The sequence below is a fragment of the Idiotropiscis lumnitzeri genome, chromosome 2 (assembly GCF_059441095.1).
Source record: "Idiotropiscis lumnitzeri isolate Australia: NSW breed Sydney's pygmy pipehorse chromosome 2, RoL_Ilum_1.0, whole genome shotgun sequence".
Classification (NCBI taxonomy): Eukaryota; Metazoa; Chordata; class Actinopteri; order Syngnathiformes; family Syngnathidae; genus Idiotropiscis; species Idiotropiscis lumnitzeri.
Genome location: NC_142392.1, coordinates 37,183,188 through 37,205,637, shown reverse-complemented (window position 1 = coordinate 37,205,637; position 22,450 = coordinate 37,183,188). Strand labels below are relative to the sequence as shown.

The 22,450-nt window shown below is 42.9% G+C and overlaps 1 protein-coding gene and 1 pseudogene across 1 annotated transcript in view; one reads left to right on the top strand and one right to left on the bottom strand.

The window, feature by feature from the left end:
• LOC148342459 (uncharacterized) overlaps window positions 1-22,450 on the bottom strand; it is a 299,864-nt gene that overhangs the window by 152,430 nt on the left and 124,984 nt on the right. The window lies entirely within an intron of this gene.
• LOC148342465 (uncharacterized) lies at window positions 853-20,811 on the top strand (annotated as a pseudogene).

Genomic DNA, 22,450 nt, shown 5'->3' with positions numbered 1-22,450 from the left:
TACAATAAGAAGAAAGTTCATTCAACCTGTGACTCTAAGATGGTGACTTCTCACACTTCCAATTGACGAGTACTATTTTTTTCCCAGCAGTGCTGGCTAACAAATTATATTTGTGACAATCCACATGAATCATATCAACATCTCCTAAAAACCAGATCCTAGGATCATAAGGTATGTCAGAACAAATGAACCTTCACACAGTGGACACAAAAAAAACACCGTTCTCAAATACAAACATTCCTAAAGCATATGTAAAAAAATAAAATAAAATCACCCTTATGCAGCTTTGTCCATTTTTTGGCCTTTTTTGAGTGTTTATGTATTTAAATGCTCGATTATCACTGCCGTGCTGCTATGAAAGGGAGGTTTAATTTGGTGAAATTCCCCCCTACCCCATGGACCGGTCCAAATCCGGGTGGCACGCATTGCTCTATGTGAGGCAGGCACAAGTCAAGGTAGCAGTGTAGAAACAATTAAGTCACCGCCTGAGGTTTGACTTGACCAAACCAAATGTGTGTTTTGTCTTTTTGTGTCCTACAGACTATCTCTGTTCTGTGAAAGAGGAGCCAGACTTGACTCACATCAAAAAGGAGGAGGAGGAGATCAACAAGTCACCACTGAATTGTGTCCCTATAAAGACTGAAGATGAAAACAAGGGTGAGAGTGAGGACAACAAAGGGGCGGAGCCTCCAAGCAGCAGCTGAAGTTATCACAGGGTGATGAAGACCACTGGGGGTCATCACAAGCACATAATGAGGTCACATCATCACGTTCTCCTGACGATGAGCTTCCGCCTTCCCCGCTTCCTGCAAATCTTGAATGAGGGTTACAATGAAGATATCTATAGACGCAATGCCAAGTATTTCAGCCAGACCTTCGTCCTCCATGATGCTTACACGCAGTGGCCACCGACTTCGCTATGGCTTTGGTGAGTCTCAATTTAGTTGATCCATCCATCGGTTTCAGTTGCAAATTATCCATGGATGCCTGGGTTTGACAAGGGGCTGGAGAATTGGCATCAGCGGTGTACTTGGCAATCAAATGGTATTTTAAACTGGACGTGCTGCGATAGGAGTTCAGTTCACGATGGCAATACACACAAATGACTTTGCTCTTATCAATGACACCATGAGGTAAGTTAAAAAAAAAATTGACGTTCAGAATTGAATTTGCGTCATTTTTACCAATCGCCATGATGCTTTTAGTTCTATAAACCGGCGAAAAATCCCCACAGCAAGCCCATGCAGGCGTGTCCTAAATTTCGCATGCTTGATGTTTTTTTTCCGGTCTCGCAAGCGTCAGTGCTACGTCATAGGACTACTTTGTTTATTAGGCCAAGATGAGTCGTAATCGCTCGTTAAAAATATTGACGCCGTTAAAGAGGGGTGTTGGATTAAACACGTTTTTCTGACACCACTTATATATATATATATATATATATATATATATATATATATATATATATATATATATATCCATCCATCTTCTGAACCGCTTCTCCTCACTAGGGTCGCGGGGGTGGGGGTGGTGGGGGTAGTGCCTTTCCCAGCTATCTTCGGGCAGTAGGCGGGGGACACCCTGAACTGGTTGCCAGCCAATTGCAGGGCACACAGAGACGAACAACCATCCGCGCTCACACTCATACCTAGGGGCAATTTAGAGTGTTCAATCGGCATGCCATGCATGTTTTTCGCATGTGGGAGGAAACCGGAGTACCCGGAGGAAACCCACGCAGGCACGGGGAGGACATGCAAACTCCACACAAGATGGCCGGAGCTGATCGGGTTCGATCCCGGCTCCGGCCATCTTGTGTGGAGTTTGCATGTCCTCCCCGTGTCTGCTAACTGAGTGATAGTCAGCTCTGAGCCTAAAATGTTGGTACCATTTAGTTCGTTATATTTGATATGATCCGCCAAAAGATGAGATAAAAAAGGGTTTTTCGGTGGCCCTCGCGCCTTCTGATGATGTCACGCTTTAATCACGTATTTCTGAAATATATTTCTTCGTCCCCCAAAAATTATATATATATATATATAAAAATATAGATATATATAGAATCATAAAACACTGCACGTGATGGTAAACTGTCCATTGTGCCGATAGATGGTATTCGCATGAGGTTAGGCTTGCTGTTGAGAGTGGCATGGGGCTTGTGTCTCATGGTTGGGATGGGAGAGATGTCAATTTGGGACACATCGTCAGTAGTGTTCCATCAAATCACTGGGTGTTTCGGCCTTTATCACTAGACACCCTCATCGATGGTGGCCAGCGGCGGGTTGATCACGCCCGCGCTTGTGTCCCATGCCCAATCAACTGTGGTGGATGGTTCTGCCCTGGGTACTCAAGTGGGATGACGGAGATTAGTGGTGGGATGGGGAGGGGGTGCGGGGGTCATGTTGCTGATCTATGAGCCCAATTGGGGTCCTTCCTCTTCATCCAGATCCACTGGCTGCTTCTTTCAGCCGCTTTAGAGAGCGATCTGACTGTGTGCCGCAGAGCCTGTCCATGGATGCCCAGGTCTTTCAGCAGCTTGATGGTTGATGAGGCCACAAACCCTCTGCATCCAACTTCGACGGGATAGACCTTGGCTTTCCACCCTCGTTGTTGTGCGTCCGCCGCCAGTTCAGTGTAGCGCAACTTCTTACGCTCATAGGCCTCTTCAACTGCATTTTCCCACGGGACTGTCAGCTCTGCAATGTAGACAGCCTTCAGTGAAGGGGACCACAGCACTAAGTCTGGCCTTAGGGTGGTGGCTGCAATCTCTGCTGGGAAGATTAGTTGCTGACCTATGTCGACCAGCATCTTCCAATCCCGGGCCTTTGGTTAGCTGACCAACTTCTGTCTTGAGAAAAGGATGGTGGGGCTTTTTCTGTCCCTCTCTGACAAATTTTGGTGCTGTAATGGTAGTGGTGGCTCTTAAGGGCAAGGAGTTGATGGTAATTCTCTTGCTTTCAAGCACTGCTGCCAAGCTCTTGAGGACCTGGTTGTGCCTCCAGGTATAGCGGCCTTGTGTGAGGCTGGTCTTACAACCAGTCAGGATGTGTTTGAGAGTTGCTGGTGTTGGGCAGAGGGCACAGGTTGGATCTTCGCCATACCACTGGTGGAGGTTTTTTGGGGATGGGAGCACGTCATTGGTAGCTCTGATGATGAAGCTGATGTTGCTAGCTTCCATCTCCCAGAGATCCCTCCAGCCAAACTTTCTTTTCTCCAGGCCTTCCCACCTCATCCACTGTCCCTGCTTGGCAAGCGAGACAGCCTTTGCAGACCTTTCAGCCTCTTCCTGGCGGCGCACCTCCCCCACGACCATTTTTCTTCTCTCTGCGGTTGAGGCCTTACACCAAGTTGGTTTGCTTGCTGTAAGGCCAAAGCCTTATTAATATTAATATTAGATTGAACAAAATAGTGACACAAATATTGAAAAAGTAACTACAGTAACGAGTAAACATTGAATACTAAATTATTACTAAAACAGTTCAATGAATCTTGAAATAAATAATGAATCACCGTAGTTTAATGAATACTGAAACGAATAATGAAATATTTAAGTTAGTTAAGTTATAAACACTGAAACCATTTTTTAAGACTCTAACATTTAGAGAATAAAACAGTGATGTATTTTAATTTAAAATTCACAACCACGTCGCTGGCGAAAAACCCTGTAAAAAGGCAAATATGTTGACATAAAGTTTCACTTTATCATGTCAACTGTTAATAATAGAGAAATACATTTGGAATACTGTCCAACCAACAACATGGTGTCAGATGTGAAAACAAAACCAGCAACAAAAGTAAAATTCAATACATCTCTCAAGTTCATATTTGGGAACTAAAATGTTTCTTCATGTGCATCTTAGGTTTTTCTCGATGTTTAGAAGAAGATAACAATGATTTGCATCGCAAATGGCGACATCTGTCGGTGAGTTGGTGACAGTGCTCCACACAGCCAGCAGCCAATCATATCACAGCGGGGTGTGTCCTGTTCTTCCACTTTCGTGACGAACAGGAAATCCTTTCAGTGGGACTTTGAAAAACGATGCCATCTTTCTTTCATCTCATCGAACAAAGAGAAGCACACGAGTTATCGCCAAGCAGAGACCAAGTGCGGATTTGTTGAGATTGACGTTTGAAAATGTGTGAAAGAACGACACCCAAGTACAAAGTGGAACTTTGTGGAATAAAAGAAGAGAACGAAGCAGGTTTGTACACGTCTAACTCTCATTTGCTTTGTAAAGAACGACTTTTTATCGTTAAAAATATGCATCACAACATTAAGTTGTTTGGGGAAATCGTTCAAGGTTATTGCCGTTTTATTTTTGAATATTGCCGTTTACTTGCAGGTCTGCTTAACATTTGTTTATGCCAAATGAAATCAGTGCCGAAAATATATGCCAAAGAATAACCATTTGTGGGGGGTAAACTCCGTGTTTTTTTCCCCCATTTTAAAATTCGAACTGATTATTTAACATTTTACATATTCCGGTATTTATATGTTGCTAAAGAAATTAAGTTTGTCATGTCATTATGTTTCAAAACTATGATGACAGATGTAGTGTATGTTTATATCCACTGTTGGAGTTGAGCCACTGAGAAAATGAGAAACATTTAGTAAATGAATCTTCAAAGCCAAACTTACTCCAATGCGTGTTCGTTTTTTGTACTCAAGAAGAAAAGGGCCAAATAAAGACTCAACAACAGCTGATTAGGGTTGCGATATTTTAGTTTCTTCGATTTCTGGAGTTCAGGTAATCGTACAAATACAGATATCTAGGCGGCTTTTTCTTAATCTGACGAGAAACTGTACTCGGACGAGCCCAATCCAAAAATGTTGCGCTGATCTCAGCCCAGCCTCACATTTTCTAGGAGGTTTTCTTTGTCAAGGGACATGTAGGTTGAATCTGTCGTCCTTGCTCCTTCCCACGTTCCACGTCCCACGTCCAAGGCTGACCTTCTCAGGCAGGCGGCAGTCTCTCAGTCTCTCCTTCCCCTGTAATCTCGTCAGTGTACAGATTGTGTGGTCTATGTTTTCACAGATGAAATTGTTATGTTTTTGGTGTTCTTGATAGTGTCCCTGTGACGTCCTCCCCTGCCCAACTTGATATGTTTGTATCTTCTATGGCCTATGTGGAGAATGTGTTTTGTTGTATTTGTCCATGAAGTGCTATCTGGTTTGTCATCAGTTTGACCTGAGCAGACTGAATCTGTTTGTTCTGAATGAGAGTGTGGGTCATGAAAATACTATGTGTGCAATTTTGAGGTCTTACATTTAATAATAATAATAATAATAATATTCCCTTTATTAGTCCCACAATGGGGAAATTCGAGATTCGAACCCAGGCCTCCTGGGGAGACTGGGTCCTGAACGCGGCGCCTTAGACCACTCGACCATCCTGGCAGCCAAACTTGAAACTTAGTCATACAAATTTAGCATATGAATGCATCAGTAAACACCATGACTACAATCCCAGTCAATCTTATCTATGCACTGTACTTCTACATACATTTGAAAAATGCTTTTTGTTTAATCAATGTTGGCAGAGTGGTACTACGCAGCAGTAGTATCGCGTCCAACTATTTTCAGGATCAGCAAACCAGAATTTCTGTATTGACAGAGGAATAACTGCACACAACCTGTCTCGTCTCACAGTATGGAAGAAGTGATTTTATTCTGAGGCTACAAAGGATAAAAGGGATGAAAGGGGCGGCACATCATAAGCATGCATGTGACAAAGTAATACATCATAAACATACGTAACAAAGTAAGGACTTTGAGAGCACATCTTTAACAATCAATGTTGAACATATTCAGTAAATATGAACCTGCTAAATTAAATAATTGACCTTCGGTCCCGTAAGTGTTTAAAATAATGCCAACAATCGAAATACAGTGAACCCCCGGTTATCGCGGTTAATGGGGACCGAGACCACCCGCGAAAACTGAAAATCCGTGAAGTAGCGTCGCACCTTCAAAAAAAAACAAACAAAAAAAAACGTGTGTGTGTGTATATATATATATATATATATATATATATATATATATATATATATATATATATATATATATATATATTACTTCGCACCTATATATAAATATATATAGGTGCGAAGTAGCGGCACACCTTAAAAAATGCTTAAAAATATATATATATATATATATATATATATATACACGGGTAGAGAGAGAGAGAGAGTGAAATTCATGTTATAACAAAAAAATATTATTAAAACGTATTATTTTTTTATTCCCCAGCCATTATTTTTGTATTTATTCAATTACTTCTTTTTGTATTTATTTAATTACTTTGACTTTTACCTGCTGGTACGCAGTCCGGTGTGCCTTGTGAAATGAAAGGTGGCATTTTTCATTTATTTATTTATTCATTTATTCATTCATAACTGACAGCCTCGCGCTCCGCTCACGCACGCCGGTGTCGTGCCAAAGTACTTTCCCCCTGCCAAAATCTGTATCCCCTGCGCACACGCATTGACTGAAGGCGGCGCGATGTTACTACGTTTGTTTTCATTGAAAGGCACGAAGAATGTATGAGTTTGTGTTTTTGATTTGCTGTCATTTAAACTAGGGTTTCCATAAAAGTGGTAGTCTTCGTCGGTGTGGGTTTCAGCACACCAATCGCTACAATTTAACACGTAAAGGAAGCGTTTGACTGCGCCGAAATCGGGGGGAAATTCCCTGCATTTGCATTAGTTAGACCAAAGAAATTTCGCAATCAATGAAGCTACCATAAAGGAATTTCAGTCATTAAAACACGATGAAAAGGGGAGAGGATTAGTGACGTGGGCTATATCGTGTTTCCAGCGAGATCAAATTAAGTGGCATCATACAGATAGGTGGTATCCTGTTAGAGAACACGTAATTGTATTCCAATTGACTGATTTGTTTATTTTTTATAACCACCGATAGCCGCGTCAAGAGTAGCAAAAGAATAAAAACGTTCTGCGTCGGACTCGAGGTGCATTCATTGACCACTTACGCAGTAGGAAAGTTACCATGGGGGGACTGATTCTGGCAGCCTCTGCCACAATAAGTACCCCCCCTCTAATCACAAAAATTGACCCCAACCATCAAGTGACTTATTCTGTGTACCTATTGGGTCATTTTGAGTACGTGTGGCAAATTTGAGCAGGATCCCTCTTTTTCTGGGCCGGTTCAACTCCGCTGTTCAGATACGTACCCTGTGATTACTCGTGTTCTGGTCAAGGCCACGCAAAATCAAAAACCTGGCTGCGGTCCGCCCCGTATTGGCACAGGATGTACGCAGGGGTTTGTGAAGAGATGAGATGAAAGTACGTGAAAGTTCGGCCTAATTAGGGGGGTTGCTGCTTCGTTTGTTTTTATTGTTATTTGTGTTGACACATGTGGGGCATGTGTCAAAGGGGGGGAGATAGGTGCAGTATTTTGTTCTCGTAATTGTTTTTTGCATGTGAGGATTTTTAATAGGACATGTCAACAATGATCATGCAGAGGTGAAATTGTTGAAGATTGGGCCCAGCAGGAAGAATGCAAGCAGAGCGCTGTGATCTCACCTCCATCTACTGTGGGAACAGGAAGTCAGGCAGCCCCCACGCAGGAGATAAGGGGTGATAGTTATAAACCAGTGCCGAATTGCCCCTTCTAAAACCCAAATGTTATTGCATTAATATTCCGTTTTATCAGTTCAACTAACGCGTGTGCGTCCTAGTGTGCATTGAAAGATGCAGCATAAAAAATGTTCAAAAATTTGGATAATAACTAAAGCAAAATTAGAATGAGAAAGATAATTGGCTACATAATCATTGGGGTGAAATTAATCTTCATTGCAAGAAGCGGTGATTTAAATAGAGAAATCTAAGATCATAAAAGGATGAATGCATGTTCCGTGGAATGTGATTTGTCAACACGGAAAAGCCCTGAGTGATGAAAACGTTAACACTGATAAGAGAGACAATTTTGTTGAAACAGGACATGCAAGGTTAAAGGTCATGTAAAACGGGAAAAAAAAAAAAAAACATCTAATGTTCCATACTTCAGTTTGGCGACGGATGTACGACGGTAATTCAATTAATGGAACGACATTTTGAGATGGAAATGACAGGAATATGATGAATTATCATGTTATGAGGGGACTTTTGAGATACAGTTAATTGATATAAATTAAATGAGAAATTTTTAGTCTGCGGATAATCCACTTCAAAGAATACTGACTCATGGGTTGAGGAAAACGGGGTTATATTAGTTAGTTAAAAAAGAATAGCTAAATTATAGTTGACGTGTTCATGGGGATTGAATATGAATCATAAACAGAAGACAAAACCAATTGGCATTGGCTTTTGTAAAATATGATGAGGGATTAAGTTGGTGAGCTCTTATGGGAGACGGGGCGAGACGCGAATGGATTGAAGCTTCCGCCAGTGACCCGTCCAATAGTGTCACCATCACTCAGCTGTGCCGGGTGGCCGTCCTCGAGGGCGTGCACCTCCCAGTTACTGACATCAAGCGAAACAGTCCGTCAATGAGAAACTGCTAATCAGTATGAGTAGAACCCCCGTTTTTGCATTGATGAAAGAAAATATTGTATTGGCTGGAGAAAAAGAATTGTTACACCTGCGGGTTCAGAGGGCCAAGAGTGCTAATTCACCGGGAAAGGAAAAAAGAATATGGGGGGAAAAAAAATAAAATAAAAGCGGGGGGAAGCAGCTAATGCAGCATCCGACGCATGCAGCTCCCATTGCGTCTGCTCTTTCCGTTTCCGCTGCTCCTGGGCCAGGTTCTGGTGACGCAGTGCCCACAGCAGGCTTGTTGTCCGCACCTGCCGGTCAACAAGGTCACGTAACAGAAGTAGGGGTGGTTATAGACATGGGTTGTGAGTGGGACGTGCTCTTGCTGTGGGGTGTGGGGTCACTGGGTGATGAGCGGTCCAAACCGAGCCACTTCCTGAAATGTACCATCCTGTGGTCCAGCGCCATGCCAGTCACAAAGAGCTCCCTAGCACGGGGGCGCCACCGCTACCCCCTCCGACAACGCTTCTATGGCTTCCAAACACACACTTGACGCCTCAACCCGATTGGAACCACATTCCACGATAGGGGTGCCCGCGGAGCCTCAGCATTCAAGGACCGGCAAGTCTTGGCATTCCGGTGACGATTGATGGACAACAGTTTTAGATGCTGGAACAAGATATTCCACGCTTTGCAAGCTCCTTCTGCATATCCCAATGAGCAACAACACTGTCACGTTTGTGGGACTCTTGAGATTGGCCGAGTCACTGCCATGGACTGAACCTGCACCTGTGAAACAAACATTGGAATTCGAGTGGGACTGAATTTGACTGTGCACTTCCGCCGGGGGAAGCTTATGTTGTCCTCCGTTCCAGTAGACTGGGCAGCTCTGAGACCAGGGTCTCCATCCTCCCGCGGGTGGTCCGTCCTGTTCCTGCTCTGGTTTGCCCAGTGAAGCCGCCTCCACCCCTTCAAACCACCAATTGGTCCTTTTCATTGAACACTGAGTTCTGATGATTTGGTTTGTCAGGATGCATTCACCCAATTTCGAGGGTCAGAAGTGCGTCTTGCATTAGGATTATGTATTTGTGATGTCTACCGGTGCTGCCTCGCATGTGTGCCTTGCCCCAGAGCAGAGGAAACGGTATGAATTGTCTCTGTTCGCGGAGCCACAAATCACATTAACTATCGGTGCGCATCATCATACTAAAGATTTCGGCCCATTGGTGAAGACGGTTGGCAGAGTTAATTTCAGATGTAGAATACTCCATGTGACTTGCAGGGTGTGGTGTTTCAGCACCCATTGCGAATTCCTCTGTTATGGAACATTTTCAGAATTTCGACACTATGGTTGTGCTGATGTTGTGCTCTGCTCCACAGCTTCTCCAATTTGTTTTTGCAATATCTGCGAAAGTTTTTATATTATTGTGAAAGAAATTAAGTTTGTCATGTCATCATGTTTCAAAACTATGCTTACGGGTTAATAGAAGGTCACAAAAACATGGACCTCTTAAACAGGAAAACGTGAGTTCAGTGGTAACAGAGTTGTGTCTATGCTGGCAGTTTAGCAGGAAGCCACAAAAACAGATGCACGTCTTGAACCGTGTTTGACAGAAAACCGTTTAGCTCGCATTGAACAGAAGTGTGATAAAGTCAAAGTGTTCATGTTTTTCCATTCTTTATGAGTTGACATACAAATTGCTTTGCTGCGCTTCAATAAAACGCCGCACAGGAGCGGGAACGCTTTTCTCTTTGGCGGACTGCTCCTTGCAAGTGACAAAGACAATCTTGGCTGGGTGATTCATTTGTGCAGACTTGTCTCGTTTTTGACAAAAACTGTGCACACTGCGGCAAAAAGATCAATGGCGGTTGATGAATTTTAGTGGATAAAGCACAAAGGATTAATTTTTTTTAAATAAATCAAGTACGTATTGGTCTTATTTATGAAATTTTTACTGGCTCGGTCAATGAACCTCCGGTGGCTCTGCACTGTTTTGTGCTCGTGTGCGTTGTTTCACCTCATCCAAACATTTAAAATACATTTAATGCATCCACCCAGGGTTGCACGGATCTCATCGGTGAACAAGCGCATGCTGCAAGGAATGCATCTGCATCTTTGGCTTGCTATGGGCTTAAAAAGGGAGAACGCCACAACCCCCTTTTCTACCAACAAGCCCAGGAACATTTAGTTCTATCTCTAAATGCAAAAATAAATTGTCATGATCCGTGTCGGTCATGGCAGGGCTTTGTTGTCATTTTTCACGTCCCATGCCTTGTCCTTGTTTTTGTTTACCCCGGTAGGCTGAGTAGGGGCGTTTCCCCTCAGCTCTCCGTTCCCTCCAGCCACGCACCTGTTCCCCGTTAGCCCCGCACACCTGACTCCCATCTGCTCCCCTAATCAATGGACTACTTAACCACCCCGTGCCGACAGCTCAGCGTCGGTGCATTGCCCCATTTGCGGACAGCACTCCCATTGCTTTGCCCTTTCCTCAGGCCACCGTTACTCTTTGCTGTCATTCCTGATCATAGCTCGTAGTCACTTGTTATTGTCCCCGTTTCACAGTCTAGTTCAGTTCTGTCCTGTCGCGCCCTTGTTCGTCCTCATTGTTTTATTTTGTCCCTAGTACCTTGTTGCCTTTTGGTTTCGTTTTGTTGAATAAATTCCCTTTAAGTTACCCTAATCCCGGCTTCCTCGCATTTTGGGTCCACCCCCTCCTCGCTGACCGGCGAACCTAACAGAAATACTTGTAAACATATTTCACTTGAAGGATTCCCATTTTATCAATGACATTATGTTGCGATGGCCCCCAGTGGCCCCCATTAATAAATTAGGGTCCCACAACAGGTGTTCCATCAGACGCACACAATATCCTGTGTGTGCGAACTTCAGCTCGCTTCCAGAAACGTCTGTGACTATGTCAGGAATGAAATCGGCATCAGCCGCAACGTGCTTCCTTTTTAAATGCTCGTTTATCACTGTTGTGCTGCTAGAAAATGGAGGCTTACATCGTAGGACGTAATTTTGTGAAATGCCCCCATGGTCCGGTCCAAATCGGGGTCGCACGCATTGCTCCGTGTGCGGCAGGCACAAGTCAAGGTAGCACGGTAGAAAATAAGACAAAGTCGCCGCCTGAGATTTGACTTGACCAAACCAAATTTGTCTTTTTGTGTCCTGCAGACGTCAGACAAAATGATCTCTGTTCTGTGAAAGAGGAGCCAGATTTGACTCACATCAAAAAGGAGGAGGAGGAGGAGATCAACAAGTCACCAGTGAATGTTGTCCCTATAAAGACTGAAGATGAAAAAAAGAATGTGAGTGAGGACAACAGAGGGGCGGAGCCTCCAAGCAGCAGCTCAAGTCATCACGTGACAACAGAAGGTGATGAAGACCACTGGGGGCCATCACAAGTACATAATGAGGACACATCAGACGCTCATGACGATGATGACGTTGACGGTGGGCAAGCCAAAGGTGAAAGGGCATGTCACACTGACTCATTCACTTCAAAGCTGTCTTTAAAAGGGCACAGAAAAACACACAGTGGTGAAAACCCTTTTTCCTGCTCGGTTTGTGGCAAAAGCTTCTCTCGAAAGTCTCATTTTGTAAGGCACACAAGAACACACAGTGGAGATAAACATTTTTCCTGCTCATTTTGCGGAAAAGGTTTCTCTGAAAAGGCAAGGTTAATAGCACACAAAAGAATACGCAGTGGAGAAAAACCTTTTTCCTGCTCAGTTTGTGGCAAGAGTTTCTCTCAAAAGTCTCAATTAATAATTCACACAAGAACACACAGTGGAGATAAACCTTTTTCCTGCTCAGTTTGTGGAAAATGCTTCTCTCAAAAGTTTGATTTAACAATCCACACAAGAACACACAGTGGTGAAAAATCTTTTTCCTGCTCAGTTTGTGGAAAATGCTTCTCTCATAAGGCAAATTTAACAAGCCACACAAGAACACACACTGGAGAAAAAACATTTTCCTGCTTGGTTTGTGGTAAAACCTTTCTCTAAAATCAAATTTAAAATACCACACAAGAACACACACTGGAGAAAACCCTTTTTCCTGCTCAGTTTGTGGCCAAGGATTCTCTCAAAAGTCTCATTTAATAATTCACACAAGAACACACACTGGAGAAAAACCATTTTCCTGCTCAGTTTGTGGCAAGAGTTTCTCTGGAAAGTTTCAATTAACAATCCACACAAGAACACACAGTGGTGAAAAATCTTTTTCCTGCTCAGTTTGTGGAAAATGCTTCTCTCAAAAGTTTGATTTAACAATCCACACAAGAACTCACAGTGGAGAAAACCCTTTTTCTTGCTCAGTTTGTGGCAAGAGTTGCTCTCGAAAGTCTCATTTAATAACTCACACAAGAACACACACTGGAGAAAAAACATTTTCCTGCTTGGTTTGTGGAAAAAGCTTTTATCTAAAATCAAGTTTAAAATACCACACAAGAACACACACTGGAGAAAAACCATTTTCCTGCTTGGTTTGTGGTAAAAACTTTTCTCTAAAATCAAATTTAACAAGTCACACAAGAAAGCACAGTGGCGAAAAACCTTTTTCCTGCTCAGTTTGTGGCAAAAGCTTCTCTCAAAATTCAACTTTAACAAACCATAGAAGAACACACAGTGATGAAAAACCTTTTTCCTGCTCAGTTTGTGGCAAGAGTTTCTCTCGAAAGTCTCATTTAATAATTCACACAAGAATACACAGTGGTGAAAAAACTTTTTCCTGCTCAGTTTGTGGAAAAAGTTTCTCTCAAAAGTCGCATTTACGAAACCACACAAGAACACACAGTGGAGACAAGCCATTCAGTTGCAGCGTTTGTGCTCAAAAATTCTCCACTAAACAGCATGCGGAGAGTCACAATTGTGCTGGTGAGAAAAGCAGCGATCCTTGAAGCTTAAAAAAAAGAAAACAAAAAACTGAAGGAACTGACTCTTTGTGGTAAGATATAAATGTGATTTTAAATAAAATATGATATTGAATTTTGCAAAGCTTTTTTATTGACATTAAGCGTGTGATCCGTGCCAGAAGAACCATTGTGTCTGCGTATTTGTATTTGTTTTTATTTTCGAAAGTATACAGGGACTGTGCATATTAATCAAACTGTTTCCTGTAAATATGCCAGATTATAGCCAATGGCTAATTTGCATCCGTTGTCCCTGAGTGATGATTTTTTTTGTTTTCATATCAAACATTATTAATGAAATTAATTGTCTTTGCCTGGAACAACATTTGTTAACATTATGCTTTTTCAGTTGTCTTTTTAATCGTACTTAATGGAAAAGTTGTGAGAAGAAACGGTGCTTCTGAAATCGCTGCTTTCCACAATCATCAATAAAATCACTTGTTCCACTTGCTCAACTGGCCTTCATTACGCTGTGAAAAGGTGAAAAACTGAACTCGAAGTTGAACGATAAAAAGAGCCAGAAGGAGAAACGCAAATAGTCTCAGTTTCTCTCAAAGGTTTTGGAATGTCAGGAGTTGGCAACTTGATGGCGACTGGAGTCAGCGCTGGTTTTCTCGCTGTGTTTGGCTGGCTCGTATATGTATGGTCCATTGAACAAAACTCAAACTCTTCAAATATCCACTCACATACATTTAATATTTCGCTTTCTGAATACATTTTTGACTGGCAAAATACACTTTCTAGGTTGAGCTCTATCAAGTGTTTGGGGTTTGTTGCGAAGCAGAATCTCACTTCGGAAAAAAACTATAATTTTGTCAAATATACCAAATATTTTTGTTCATGCTTTATTATATTTTTTATAGATTGGATTATTTATATAGTGAAATAGGTAAATATTAAAATGTAAAATTGGAAATCACATACAGACTTAATTCAATTAATAACAAATATAGAAACATTTTATAAATATTGAACTCATTGAGAAGAATCCTGATCTTGAAATAAATCTTGAATTATAAAAAATACAAAAAAATTAATTCAATAACCCGACCCTGGATGAGCGGCAGAAAATGGCTGAATGGATGGAATAATTTAAATTGCATACTTATTCCAATGAACAAATTTGTTCAGAAATATTCAAGAGTGAAATAAAAAGGTTTAATTTAATATTGATATAATTTTGCATATTAAAATAATTGAATAAATATTGTAGTATTATATAAGCAATCTAAAATATACATTGAAATTTAAAAAAAAAACTGTATTTTTAAATGGCCTTATATAGATATGGGAAGTAACTCTCTTTATGAAACTATGAAGGGACTGGAGCTCACAGAAGTGACCAGTCTTGGTTCTGAAGTTCCGATGTAACCAGATACTGCCCTGAGAGAAAATAGGCCTGAGCATTGTTTATGGTGGGGGCAATTCTCTCGCCAGGTCAGTGACCTTCCAGGGTATGAGAGTAATTTAAGGTGGTCACGAGTAGACTGGTCGTATCAACGGGGAGACGCATCTGCTCTCCCTCTGGGGGACTTTTGGAGGGAAATCCCGAAGACTAGCGGGATGGGAATGCATATGCAACAAGGGAAAATTAGAAATTCATGTCCTATTTGGGCATTCCGTATAAGAAGGGAATGTCTGAGAGGGGGCTCGCACGTTTTTGGGGAGACTTCTTTTGACATCAGCATGTGACGAGAATAAAATCTTTTTCGAACAAGTTCTTTTCCATCACCAATCCAGCCTTGCTCGGCTGCCTCTCCGGAAGGCAGCAAGGACCCACACTTCAAAGACAAAATATACGACATATTGAAAGAAAAACAATACTCAAATATTGAAATAAGTATAGAATTGAATGAATAAACAACAAAGAAATAAATACCTCCTGGAAAATGTCATTATTTTCAACATTTGTCAAAGCACAACATTTCGATCAGATTGAGTTCTTTCTTGCACATTCTTAAACAATCGTAATTTATTTTTTTTTTACTTTTACTTTTAAGTTACTTCAGTGCATTTCATACCTGTGCCTTCAGTGAAGTCCTACTTTGTCCTACTTGAATAAATACCCATCAAAATACCATCATTTATGACACCACGGCTGGACAAATAATATCCAGAAACACACTTACGCACCACTGAGTGAGTGTTGGACGATATAGCTTCTCTTGAAAGGTCCGACTTGAAAATGTCCTTGCAAGTGGATCTAACATTAAATCCATGCTTTTCCCTCCTTCGGCCATTGTGGTTTAAAAAAAGCAAGAATATATTTTAGATTTTCGACCGGTCGCCAGTTACGACTTTCGGGTGTGTTGATTCGGCATAGCGCCGCCCCCTCACGAGTGAGCATCCAATCACAAAACGCGTTCATCACCCTCAGCATAAGGCCAGCGAGAAGGCTCACTGTAACCAACTCGTGATCTGATTGGCTATCGCAACCGTCTAACAAATATGAACGCTCATTGACTTTGACAGAAGAGATGCCCGCACAATTGCATCTTAAGGCCTCGGAACGAATAATGCGCGCTCCTCGTATTCTGAAACCTGCCCGGCATCACGAGCAAGCGGAATTCCGATTGGATTCAAAACTCACCTAAAAATACAACGCTCAGCTATAATATGACATCAACGCAACGATTATGATCATTTTTTTTTATTGATTATGTTTGGCCAACAGAGAAGGCCTTGAAGGCCCACCACTGAGTTACTTAATAGCCTAAATTAAACTTTACTTTCACTAATAGAGTTAAAGTTATATTTTATTGTAGGCGTTATGTAATTAATAGTGAAGGATTGTATTACGATTGCTGGCATTATTTTAAACACTTACGGGACAGAAGGTCAATTATTTAATTTAGCAGGTTCACATTTACTGAATATGTTCAACATTGATTAAACAAAAAGCATTTCTCAAATGAATGTAGAAGTACAGTGCATCGATAAGATTGACTGGGATTGTAGTCATGGTGTTTACTGATGCATTCATATGCTAAATTTGTATGACTAAGTTTAAATGTAAGACCTCAAAATTGCACACATTGTATTTTCATGATCCACTCTCATTCAGAAGAAACAGATTCAGTCTGCTCAGGTTAAACTGATGACAAACCAAATAGCACTTCATGGACAAATACGACTGAACACATTTTCCACATAGGCCATAGAAGATACAAACATATCAAGTTGGGCCGGGGAGGACGTCACCGGGACGCGATCAAGAACACCCAAAAACATAATCTGATCTGGGAAAACATACACCACACAATCTGTACACTGACGAGATTACAGGGGAAGGAGAGACGGAGAGACTGCCGCCTGCCTGAGAAGGTCAGCCTTGGACGTGGAACGTGGGAAGGAGCAAGGACGACCGATTCAACCTACATGACCCTTGACAAAGAAAACCTCCTATAAAATGTGAGGCTGGGCTGAGATCAGCGCGCCATTTTTCGATTGTGCTCGTCTGATTATAGTTTCTCGTCAGATTAAGAAAAAGCCACCCAGATATCTGTCTTTGTACTATTTCCTGAACTCCAGAAATCAAAGAAACTAAAATATCGCAACTATAATCAGCTGTTGTTGAGTCTTTATTTGACCCTTTTCTTTTTGAGTACAAAAAACTAACACGCATTGGAGTACCTTATTTTCGCACCCAAAAGACGCGCCGTATCAAAGGGCGCAGTCCCAGGTGAGGGTGCTATTTCTGTATTTGATACATAGATAGAACGCGCGGTATCATTGGCCGCAAACAGAACCAAGCAACCAAGCAGTCGCGCTAGCTGCTCAATCGCGCTCGCGTGTTTTTAAAATGGCAGCGGGAGTTCTGTGGTATTTTATTTTAGCTTTTAACAACGTGCTGAAGTTGTCCTTATCCAAAAATGCACCAAGTCCTTGTCTTCTGTATCCAAGATAAACAGTTGGACACGTTCTCCACCAAACACGAGAGTAATTGTCAGTCTGCCGCGCCGTCTCGCTGCCGCGCAGCCCCTCAGATGGGATGCCGACACAATGCCGGTGTGAGCAAATCACTAATCAACAAACAATGTGCAGTCACGGTGTTGCATCAAAACTAAAACTATCACCCCGAATCAACTGAATAGCGTAATGGTGTAGGCTCAGCAAAATTCTGCCTCCCAGCCTACGATACAATACCTTAGTTAACATGCATGCACACTAAAACAGAAGATAGCATGGCTAGCGTGGCTAGCTGTTTTTAAAAAGGCAACAGGAGCAAAACTGAGTTTGGTTGTATTTTATTGAACTATTTAACAATGTACTCACATTACTATTAATTAGTCATCATCCAAAAATCCATCAAAATCATCTTCTGTATCAGAAATAAACAGCTGGGCAAATTCTCCCACAAACACGCCAGGTTCCCTCTTGTCATTGTCAGATTCCCGTGTCGCTGCTGTGTGCGGCTCCTCAAGAAGCCGGCCTTTGCGAAAGCTCTAACGACAGAGCAAGCAGCCACGTTTGCCCATACAGGGGCACTGGATCCTGCTTTGCACTGGGGGCGTGCCTTTGCATTGTCATTCACGCCCATCTCCTCTCTCACATCCGCCTATTGTCGTTCACGCCCATCTATGGTATGAGTGAATGTTTAAGGGACGGGCCACAGGAAAGAAACCTGATTGAGGGCACCGGCAAGCCCTAACGGCACGCAGGATGCAATGGGCGGACAGGTCTGATCAACCTGGATCCCTATTGCACTCCCAAAGTTCTGATTTTCAAATTGTTACTGGAGAAAGATTGGACTAATCAAATTCAAGCATCAAGTGAATGATTGATTGACATTACTACACATAATTTATGCAAAACTGACATTTTCAGAAGGGAGGTAATTGACCCCTTCTCGCTTGCAAGTGCCGCTCCTCCAGTTCTCTCCACAGGTTTGAGGTGACATGTGACCTGTGTGACCAGAAGGCCGTAGAACGCTTCAAATAGGGTCTCATCACGCCCATCCCGGAGGTTCTCCTCAACAAGGAGGGTGATATTGATAAGTAGTGATGGGTCCAGCGACACAGAGACGTCGATGCGCGCGCCGAGCTTCCAGGGCAAACCCCGTGTCGGTGCGCGTACTGCTTTGAGAAAGTCACGTGACCACTACCAGAATCGTGTCGACACAGCGGTCGCGCGCCAAACTGTGTTCATAAGGAAGCGCATCTGTCAACAGGATGGACGCTCAAAACAAGCATAGAGTTATTGGCGCATTACTTTGCGTTAAATATCCGCAAGATGGAAGACGTCACTGTTGATGCGCACTCAGAGGTGCAGCGCTATATGTCAGCAGGACACGTTGCACGTACGGAAGACCCGCTCTTATACTGGAAGTCCATGGAGGCAACGTTCCCTCACCTATTTATATTAGCCACACAGGCGTTGTGCACACCGGCCTCTTCAGTGCCTTGTGAGAGGATCTTCTCAAATGCGGGGGAAATTGCCTCAAAAAAAGAAATAGACTGAATAACAAAACGCTGGAGAAACTAATTTCTTTTGAATAAAAATCTTTAATTACAATGAGTCCATTGTCATTCACAACACTTTTACTTGGGCATTCAGACAGATGTTCTCTTAATTTATAAACTGCGTCTCGAATATCAAAGATTTTTTTTATGAAATTGCGTGTATGTAAAAATAATGTGAAAGCAAATGCCTAATCAGAATCAGAAATCCCTTTGTCATTGTACTCAAGTGTGCAACGAGATTAGAGAGCTCCCCTCTCCAGTGCAATACAACAATAATTCAGTTAAATATATAAATTAGATAAGAGAATAATTAGTGCGATGGAAAGTAATACGAAATAGGATATATAAAAACAGATCACGTCGCTAATCAATGGAATTGGATAAAATTAGTTTGACAGATCAGTGTCAGATGACCCTGTCAAATATTTCCTGCAAGTCCACCAGGTGTCAGTATTCAGCAACACAGTGTCAACACAGTGTCAATACATTGTGTCACTGTGTCGAAACGATACAGGATGCCTCATCTACCCATCACTAGTATCTATAATTATTGTCGCCAGAAGACGAGAACGAAAAGCGCTGGTGGAGAGAACTCACACCAGGAAAATCAAAACGAGGAACAGAAAAAGCTTGCAACCCAAGAAAACCGAAAACGACGGAGTCCTTCCACAAAAGGGTAAGGTTAGATCCAATGCACGAAGCGAGAACAGAAAGCGAGCCGAAACGTAGCTGAAACATAGAACACATCAAAAACTTACAAAGACCATACACGGGGAAACTTGGGCGAAGACTGTAGCGAAGGCACATGGGCACGAGCAAATTCGGTCAATAATCCGACGCGAGTGTGTCCGCGTCGATGGCTTAAATAGTCCGTGACTCATTAACTTCATTGGTCGCAGCTGTGTGGCTCGTGAACGCTTCTCGCTCGCGGCCGAGTCCCAAAGAAGCGCGCCGTCGGGCACGCCCACTCAGCTGCAACAAATACACATGGATCGTGACAATGACACATCGGCTGGACAAATAATATCCAGAAACACACTTACGCACCACTGAGTGAGTGTTGGACGATATAGCTTCTCTTGAAAGGTCCGACTTGAAAATGTCCTTGCAAGTGGATCTGCAATTAAATCCACACTTTTCCATCCTTCGGCCATTGTGTTTTAAAAAAAGCAAGAATATATTTTAGATTTTCGAACCGTCGCCAATTACGACTTTTGGTTGTGTTCATTCGGCATAGCGCCGCCCCCTCACGAGTGAGTATCCAATCACAAAACGCGTTCATCACCTTTCAGCATAAGGTCAGCGAGAAGGCTCACTGTAACCAACTCGTGATCTAATTGGTTTTCGCAACTGTCTAACAAATATGAAAGCTCATTGACTTTGACAGAAGAGATGCCCGCACTGTAAATGATGGCAACGAGGCTCTTGTCTAGCAACACGTTTTAATGGCGATACCACTCACCACAACTCCCCACTTGCATGAACAATCTCGCGAGACCCCCTGCGAGACAATTGTGACACTCAGTTACCGTAAAGGTGCAACACCGTCGCAAATACAAATTTAGTACTATTACATGACATCTCCCCTCATTTGTGTTATTTTCAATAACATCAAGCAAGCATTAATTTCTCCAACTGGGCTGCAACATGCAAAAAAAAAAATAAAGATGCCTCTCAGAAATCAAGTTAACCTGAAATATGCAACAATCAAACAAATCCCAACAGCATGAGCAATTTTTCATTTTCATTTTTATTCCCCCCCCCCCAAAGACCATGAGTCTCAGTCTCACAGGTCAAGCCTGTCGACTGGTTTTCACACTCGTCCAGAACGGGTCAACACCCGAGTAGGTGGGGAAGTCGAGGATGTCGACTCGCTCCGGCAAACAGAAACGTTGTCGTCTATGCCGGTGTTGACAGGGTGGATGTCCGTCAGCTTGTAGTCTTCGGACGCTGCTGGAACTGACTGGGGAACTGGCCCAGGTTTGAGGTGACGGCGGTTCCGCCTCAGTTCTGCTCCTTGTGGCGTCCGGATGATGAAGGACCTAGGTGTTGTACTCTCGCATGAAACCACAGCTGGCAAACACCATGACTTCTCGTGATCCAATTTGGAAAGCACTTGGTCACCTGGACGTAAAGAAGGCAAAGTTCTGGCTCCATGGGGACGGTTGAAGTAGTGAGCCTGTTTCGCCTTTTCCTTCTTATCTGACTCCTCCACAACTGTCCTGCTGGGCCACTTAGGTTTGAGGTTCTCCTCCAGTGTTGGAAGTGTCGTTCTATTTTTCCTCCCCATCCACAGCTCAGCTGGGCTGTAGCCTGTCGTGGAACAGGGAGTAGCTCGATGACACATGAGCGCCATGACAGGGTCCTCCTGCTTCAGGATCCTCTTAGCTGTCTGCACTGCTCTTTCTGCATGTCCATTTCCTTTTGGATGATGAGGGCTGGACGTGTAGTGTTGGAAGTCGAGCTGCTTCGCGAACTCCTTGAATTCAGCACTTGTAAACTGGGGACCATTGTCGCTCACTATCTCACTTGGAATGCCAAATCTAGCGAAAACGGTTTTCAAACTTTGTATTATTTGTGCACTCGTTGTAGATGGCAGGTGTAATGTTTCAATAAACCTTGAGTAGTAATCCGAGATTACAAGGTAGTTATGTTGTTTAAATTCACAGATGTCCATGGCTACGCTCTTCCAAGGTCGCTCCGGAAGCGGTGTGGATAGGAGTGGCTCCTTTTGTTGAGTTCTTCTCATTTCGTAGCACACTTGACATGATGCCACGAGCTTGCATATTTCCGATGAAAGTCCGGGCCACCACACGGATGAACCCGCTCTCTGTCTACATTTGATGAGGCTTTGATGTCCCTCATGAACTTTCTGAAGTACTTCCCCTCTCATTGATCGTGGCACAACAATCCTACACCCTCTCAGAATTAGGCAATCATGCACTGACAGTTCTGATTTAACTTGAACATATGCTCTAGCAACTACTGGCCCTTTACTGATGTGCTCAGGCCATCCTCTCTCTATTAGTCCTGCAACACATTGAAGTTCGGGGTCAGCGGCTGTCGCTACCCTAATTTCCTCCAACTTGCCTGTAGATGCCGGGATCCCTTTAAAGGAATGTAAGAGTTGGAGCCTGGCATAGTTCATGGTATGTTGCTGCATCCTTTGTGTGGGGGGTGTGAGACTGTGGAATGCTGGGCGTGTGACTGGTGGAGCGGAACAGAGTAGGGGTTGCGAGAAGGTGCAAGAATGGAATGTTTCAGGACAGATGGTGATAGCCGCAAGGAGGGGGCGAAGACGAGATGAAACAAGCACAACTAGGAGGAGCCACCACGTGATTCTTCAGGGGAGAAAGACCAACGAGAGCAAGCTAAAGTTAACTGCAGGATACACATAGCCAATAGAATCATGCCAGGATGCCTTTGCCTCTGTGCCATTTGCATATTGTATAGTATGAATCATTACTGGGCAACTCGGATGAGGAGTACGTCTGCTGGTGGCAACAGAGGCGTACAGAGTTGTATTGAGAGGGACCCGAGACCCAGGTGCATGTAGTAGTTTTGTGTATTGGGAATAAA